We start from the raw sequence: 8,296 nt of genomic DNA on the forward strand, positions 1-8,296 counted from the left end.
TGAACGCCCTCCCCTTATCATCCGATTCTCTCATAGAGCGATAATAGTCCGTCTCATTTATCTACCGATGATTATTTATCGACCCAGTCTTGATTATAAATTATAATTTTTGCTGTGTCCGTGTGAAAATAACAATTTTTCTATTTATATTTAAGCGATATGTAGGGGATTCTGGGAGAGTCGAACCGGTTCAAATATTTCATTTAAATTTCGCGGCGGTAGTCGGTTATCTGCTGCCACGAGATTTTGTTTTAATTAAAAACTACATGCATATGTTTGAATAAGCCATAGGCCGTTAATATTTAAGTGGTCCACATGTTTGCTTCGGTTGTGAAGCAAACGTGTTTTTTTTCTTGTCGGAAATGAAGAAAAGTTTTTGATTACTTCATCGTTAACTGCACCATACATTATCATAGTTTTAGGCAATCAAACTCTTCTTATCCAATTATGTCTACCTTTTTTATTTTTTGGAAAACTGAATCAAAGTCAGAAATATACCAGGCGGGAGATTTGAACCACCCGAGAAGGGGAGTGTTGACTCACTAGTCAACCTTCCCCGCTTCTACTCAGAAGAAGCTCAACGCTTCTCTTAACTAGGCTACTACTAAAAATTTCTAGGACGATGCGTTTCTTTACAAGCCGAAGAAGGCTACTAACCGATGACTGCATTTAGTAAGCAAACTGAAAAATGCGTTGAAAGAAATAGACTACTTTTATAAGAAAAACTATGGCATTAAATGTGGCATAGATAGAACTATAATGCGCAGATATAAAAACGATAGGCAAAAACTAGTTAAATAAATTCTTCAGCCAAGTTATAGTGAGCCTGAACGTGATGTTCTTGTGCTGGGAAGAGGGCGAAAGCTGGTACTGTATTGCTTTGTGCGCAATTCGGACGAAATTATGGATATGCGACTTTGTTCGCCTTGCCATAGATAGTTCACGAAATTCGCGTTGGCTTAACGAGAAAGGATAGTTAAGAACTTTGTCCTGAATATGTAGACAGGTAGATGTTTACGAAAAATTTTAATTTTTGTTAATTTTGTTCAAAAAGTTCGATTAAAATGTATAAAGTAATTATTGTAATGTCTGAAGTTTGTGGTTTCTTAATATAAACTACAGTGAAATGTTATTATTGTTGTGTTTATTTGTTCCCGATTTATTAGGACATGGTCAAATCTCTCCAAATGGTGGTCATATCATTTACATCTCTTGACATAAGTAGGTACCACTACGCGGTAATTATCCGTGTCTTAAGCTTTTTGTTAAAGTGGAATGAAAAGTTTATTCTCAGAGCAATTTGAGTCATATTCAAACCATCCTATACGTAAAACTTTGATTCATTTTTTTCGTTCTGGTTGCCAACTCATCTATTTTGGTCATAGCTACTACACAATTAATTGCCGTTTGTAGTTATAAGAAATTATACAGAACAAATAAGATATTAATATCAATATAAAAATATTTTGATAGTCTTTAAAACTTATTTTGGAATGTTTCTCATATCTGAAACACAAATAGCTATCGCTTTCTTTTGTCTCTTCTTTTTATTCTTTTTATTGAAATTCCATATATTGTATCTGTAACCACTGCTATCAACTGATCATTTAATAGGGCTTTAACTGCTTGTTTTACCGCTTGTTTGTAAGTATTATCATTAATTAAAATATATTTGAAGAACTAAGAATTAAATTGAAGAAAAGATTAAACAATTTTTACTTTTCCGACTGTTATATTTAACAGGTCAAAAAATAATCCCAAGACTTTTACATTTTCGAGCTCGGGATATCTTGAAACATCGAGAAGCAAAAATGTTTTGGGAGTTTTTTCTGTATGTATGTGTGGGGCACGATTTTGTACACCCTCTTTGAAGCTTAATACCTCCCGTGCTTTTTGTCGAAAATTTCCGAAATTTTGCTTGGAGGTTTGTGTATTAGGGGAATTAATGCTATTAAATTTTTGTGGTTTAAGATTGACTGGGTGGGGAGATAAAGGGGGATCGTGTGTTATATCTCGAGTGAGGTTAGATTAATGAAGATTTTTACTCGTTATTTAGCATTTATATGTATATACCCTATATAAGCTTTATTTTGAGGAAAGGGACAGGTTTTATAAATAAATATCAACAATATATATTCCAGCAGCTCTTTTTCGATATTCTCGGGAAGAATTGACTTTCTACCTAGTGTCTTTTTCACAAATTGCTCCGGACGAATGTCTGCTTGCAAAGAGAGAGTTCGGAGGAGTTGAGTTCCATACTACTGTAAAAGCACCAATGGGGTCCGTATTTCACTCATCGCCATCTTGAATTAACTTATGTCTGTCAAGACCAAAATTTAAAAAACGTGAACATCACACAGATTAATATATACCTCTAAGTCTCTGGATCAGAATACATGCACCAGTGAACCTACAACTACACGATTTATAAGTTAAAAATAATTAAATTCACTTAGCATTCAAAACTTGCGAATTTTGAAAAAAACAAATTTGCTGATTAAATACAGACAACTGTTTAACTGAAGTAAACGGGTTTTCCCCTTGCTATGGATGTCTGCCTAGTTTAGTTCAGCCACAATCCGCTACAGTTCGCCTTTATTATCAGTTCGAAATGGGGTGATTCCATAATACCCACAGTGTTCCATAATACCACCTTTTCCTTTATACCAAGGTTCCACTGTATTTGATTCCTTTTTAACTATTTTGACAGTATCCTTTACAATTTGACAGCCTTCTTTATTACAATGGATGGCTACAGCTGCATTATTATTATTGTACTCTATGGCAGAGAGATGTTCTTTAAAATGAACCTTTAATTCCCTACTAGTTTCCCTGATGTAAAATTTGGGTGTGGTACAGGTGCATTCTAATTTGTAGATAATGTTTCTTTGGTCCCATATGTTAGTCTCACTGTTACATATGTTTATTTGCTTATGTAAGCTGTTGTGATGTTTGGGAACCAAAATGATACCATAATTATTTAATTTATTTTTAATTCTTTCAAAGATATTCATTATGTAAGGGATTTTAAAAAATTTACAAGCTGTATTGTCAATTGGTTGTTTGTGTCAGGGGAATAATAGAACTGTACCGTACTGACAAAACAATCATCGATGTAACATCAATGATTGTTTTGTCATTTATGATAACAATGTTATACAGGCTGACACAGGTGGCAATCCCTTCACAGTTAAAAATATAATATTTCTTTGTAAAATAGGGCTAACTGTGGCCATTTTAGACTGTTTTATATAATTTGGCATAGGCATAGCCTCTAAAGAAAGGTTGTCTTTGCTGTGGAGAATAGTTTGTTCCTGGTGATTGGACATGGTGAGTAAAAGAAGATATTTTTATTAATCATTTACATGTTTTTACGATGTTAATACTGTAATTCTGCCAGTCCTATTTTACAAAGATAAACAGGTAACCCCCGTATAACACAGCACTTCTATAGCATGGATTCGCTCTAACACGGTTCGAGAATTGGGTAAAACACTCGTACAANACACTTAAGCACTCGATGAAGACTAAACGTAACAAAAAATCGAATGTAAAATAGTACAGTAGAAGCCGTTCTTCCGGTTAAGCCTTAATGCTCTCCCTCACCCCCGCGGGGGAATTTCGAAAAATCCCTTCTTAGTGAGCGTTTTCATGACGTACCCTAACTGTGTAAGTTTCACTAAATTTCACCTTTTTAGGTTTAGCGGTTTGCTCTGGGCGATGATGAATCAGTGAGTCAGTCAGGACAAGCAATTTGATATATATAGATAAAACCTGTCCCTTTCCTCAAAATGAAGCTTCTTGCCATTTTATAATACGAGGTAATTACAAATATAAAAAGTTTTTTTAATAAAATATAACAAATGGCACCAAGCATGCAGTTTTAAATGTTGCCAGGAAAGTTAAGCAACTCATTGATGATTGTTTTATGTAAAGATATTTATTGTATTCTTTGCCAGAAATAAATAACACTTTTAGATACAATCAAACTTTATTTTTTCGATAAAATATTAATTAAATTAGTATTTAATTTTGAGAATTGATTATATCAATATATTTACAAATACTCATAAATTTAATGCCGAAAATTTTGTTTCAGAATCAATTATTGTTTATGTAAACGAATTACTTTTTAGCTTTTGATTTGTACCCAAAGACTACTGCTACAATCTCAATCGTCTACAGTCATGCTGAATGTACTTTCAATATTCCGAGTCCTTGCTGTATACTCTTATTGCAGAATAAACGATGATGCTAATTTTAAAGTCGGGACAATTTAGTAAAACACAAACTTCAATACTAAGTACCATGTATTAGAATGAAATCTGGGAAGAGTCTGTCTGGGTACAAGGAAGCTGCTGTACGAATTTAACGACGACGCCAGCGGAATATATTCCGAAACCAACGTCATAGTTTAGTGTGCTTCTCCTGCTTTTCCTCTTTGTCATTTACCAAATGTTCTATATTTACATAATAATTCATTGAGGAAGGAACAAGAATATCTTGCTTCTGCGCAGATGGGAGCATTCTACTTATTGTTCGCTCAACAGACTCATTTTACTTTCGTCCGGGGAATTGGTAGATGGAAAACTTCATGAAGAATCTTGTTAACCATTGAAGCTTTTCTACAGGCCTCTCGTCGAGGTTCTCTGGCTGGTGAACGATGAAAACGTTCTGATTTGCTTGATGTTCAGAGAAACCAGTCGTTTCCCATATCGAGATGTGCATATTATTCATGCACAATTCTTCGCACCATTTGCCTAAGATGCACGGCCGAACATTTGGAAAGCGTTGCTCTTGCAACATGTTATGCATGTCCCACTGATGACACAATTCGTGCAACTTTATCACTTCGCAGGATATAATTTATCAGAATCATTATGAAACGTCTGATCTGCTCTTGACAACAGCGATGGTAAGCTTATAAAACTAAACCATTCTTGGTTCGTTCTTTCTTGCGAGCGAATGCGATTATATTGTTGATTTGGCGATTTCAAAACAAAAATGTTTTCCTTCGTTTTAAAGTAAGTTTAAATGAACATATTTTTAGTTTTAAGTCTTCCTTTCCGATGCTACTAAGGCTTCGTGGATAGAAACATTAAATATCAGTAGTTAGTTGGCTGCAGTTTCGTCTGATCTTGTGAAATTCTCTGGTGTTTCTTTGCGTTTGTAATATGAAAGTAGGAGGATATTTCCCATAGAACCTCTCGGGAGACACCCTCTTTGGCAGACCAGCCTTATTGTTACTTGCCTTAAAAGCCTTCAGTCAAATACGATGAAAATTGTCCGTTTCGACTCCTCCAAAACCATTTATCTCCTTTATTACGGGGCTGAATCTTCTTCGTTCTGTCTCTCTCATGAAAATGGATTTTTTGGCAACTTTTTCTAATTAACTTTAAATTATCTTTGATAACATTTTAAGGAAATTTCTCACTCTTATATCTGGTTTCTCGTTTTATAATCAAAAGTGGTTAGTTGATGGGTTGGATAACTATTTTGGAAACATTATTTGTTCTTTCTTACTTCGTTATAAAATTATCAATAAATTATTGATGGCTTTTATCAAATACTGTAAGGGCTATTCACACACGCTACAAATTTCTCGCTAGCTGCCTTCTATCAGCTAGAACAATTGTCAGAAAACATCTAGTAATAGCAGCATTGGAATGAGTTTCGTGTCTACAGATAGGCTCAAGGAATAGCACGTAGAAAATAATACATATGTATATACGAGGGTTGTTGAAAAAGTTTCCGAACTTTTTGAATAGCGCACCTCCAGTTGGTTATTTTTTAATGCGCTTGGAGGCGTTGTGTCCGTGGAAATCTTCCGAGTAACCTCCTTCAATCCGTTTGTTGATACTGTATTTTGTTCTGATGATTAGTTACGGCCGTTTATGTGAAGGAGTATTTGTGGAGGTCGGCAAAAAAATTGGATCCGCGGAAATGAGCAACGTTGTTCAATGAAATTCTGTGTGAAACTCGGGAAATCCTTCACGGAAACTTCCCACAGGTGGGTGAAACATACCCCGCTCCACAAAAGCTTGAAAAGTTCGCTCAAATGTTAAGGTGATGTTGATTGTTTTTACGTTTTTTCTGGGCTGTAGGTTGTGCATCACGAACCTATAGGCCAGATAGTCAACACGGAGTACTACCGGGGTGTTATGAAACGCCCAAGAGACAGACGAAAACGACCCGAACTTTGAAGGCGCGGCGAGTGGATTTTCTCCGTCTCATTCGTCCCTCAGAACTCTTAAATTTTTGGCCAAAAACAAGACCGCTGTGCTTCCCCACTTTTGACCTGGCCCCATGCGACTTTTTCTTGTTCCCCAAACTAAAAAACACGCTCAAAGGCCACCATTCTAGAGATAGAAAAAAAAACGAGGAGGAGTTTATGAGCATTCCGGGAAAAGCGTTCCAGGACTGTTTCAAACAGTGGAAACACCGTTGGGATAAGTGTATACGTTGGGGAGGAGACGACTTTGAAGAGAACCCTGAAAAATAAATTGTAAGTGAAGTATTTTTTTTTTGTAATAAACAAAGTTCGAAAACTTTTTGAACAACCCTCATATACAGGGTGTATCAGAATGACATTTTAAAAATTTTGGGGATTGTAGAGGATGAAATTTTGAACGTTTTGATATAAGGAACCCATAGCCGGAAAGCCAATAGCGAATGGAAGACGATAGCACTATAGACGATTCGGTCTATACTATGGAAAAGAGTGTACGGACCTCCCACAGGTCTCATCAGGCAATGGTGACATTATGAGTCCTCCAACTGGATGGAAGCTTGAGGCAATTGTTAAAGGATCGCTACGTCATTCGTCTTTAAAAGTGCATACACAGGGAGAAAAGAAGGCATTTTTATGTGTCAATCGCGAGTTCTGTCAGAATTAACCAAAATTATTTAATAAATATAATGTTTCAGTATTTTGTTTTTATTTTGTCAGCGTTANGTTACGGAAATCCTTTGAGGATTAACCGTGATTTTTTTTTATCTATCCATCTTTAAATAAAAATAATTCTTTATACGTTGGGAAATATTTTAATAAGTTTTGTAAATTACTATGTTTGATCCAGCCAGTTATATCCGATTTTTTTTCGTCTGTTAAGTACATCCTTTGAGGATTTCCGTAACGTGTATAACAGCCTTTAATGGATGGAATCGAAGACGGTTGCAGAGCGTACATACACGCGGACTGCCAAATACCCATGGTGCCGATACCGGTCAATGTCAAATACCTCTTTTGTCGCATCACTAGTATATCTCAAAGGACGCGACAGGGCTGTTGTAGATTTTAAACGTTTCTCACCGTAGGTGTAAAAATCTAAATATGTTAAACTTAATAGTCATTTGTTTTCTAACTAATTCGTTTTAGGACCAGGTGTTATCCACGGAAATTTCCAAAATTTACAACTTTTCGGTCACTCTCGTTGAACTGGAAAAATTTCTGTCTTTATTACATCTAATATTTCGAAGAAATCAGTCCCACTGTACTCGACTAGAGATTGGTTCGGTTAGGCTTTTGTTTAAGTAATATTCCGGCTCTTTCATCAGGGTTTTGTTTATGTCCCCAATTCCCTAATCGCTTAATTATATTTAACTACTTCTTAAGTAGAAATAAGTCGAAACCAGTTACTTTGTACTCGAATATTTGTAGTCTCGGGAACAAAGTGGAAAGACAAATTTTTATGACAAACGGATACATAAATCGTAAATTTAAGGAAAATAAATTCTAGAGCTTTTTCTGTACCTCGTGCATCTCTCTCATTCATTAAATTTAGTTGTAAATGACGCTGTCGAAGTAACGGTTAATTTTTTAACATTATACAAGAATTGTAAACGTTTTTTTCTACATCCCTTTACAGATGGGATATACGAAATCGTAATATCACCGGTCTAACATTGAAATCCGTGAGTAATATAAAATCGGAGAGCAGAATAAAAATATCAAATATTTTAATGGATTTTTTTTTAAACTCCTGTCAACTATACAGAACTATCGTAAAAACATACCAGTAAATTCTTATCGGTTGGGTTAAGTTATAAATCTACTCGTTATTCACGTAATCGGCCAAATATCTAGCGGGCTGGCGGCTAACAGCCCGGAACCGGTCCCGGATAGAATTGGAAGCGTTATATGTATAGCATCGACCCAAGGTCCTAGGCTTCCACCGGCTAAACCGAGTGAGGTTGGTGCTCTGTAAAGCGCGTGCGCGAATCTGGCTTTTTGGAATCTGACAATACAGAGATTCCACTCCACCACTAATATTCGAATATACAATAGCAATCTTAT

The sequence above is a fragment of the Centruroides sculpturatus genome, unplaced genomic scaffold, assembly GCF_000671375.1.
Source record: "Centruroides sculpturatus isolate CEXI.00-Female unplaced genomic scaffold, Cexi_2.0 scaffold458, whole genome shotgun sequence".
Lineage (NCBI taxonomy): Eukaryota > Metazoa > Arthropoda > Arachnida > Scorpiones > Buthidae > Centruroides > Centruroides sculpturatus.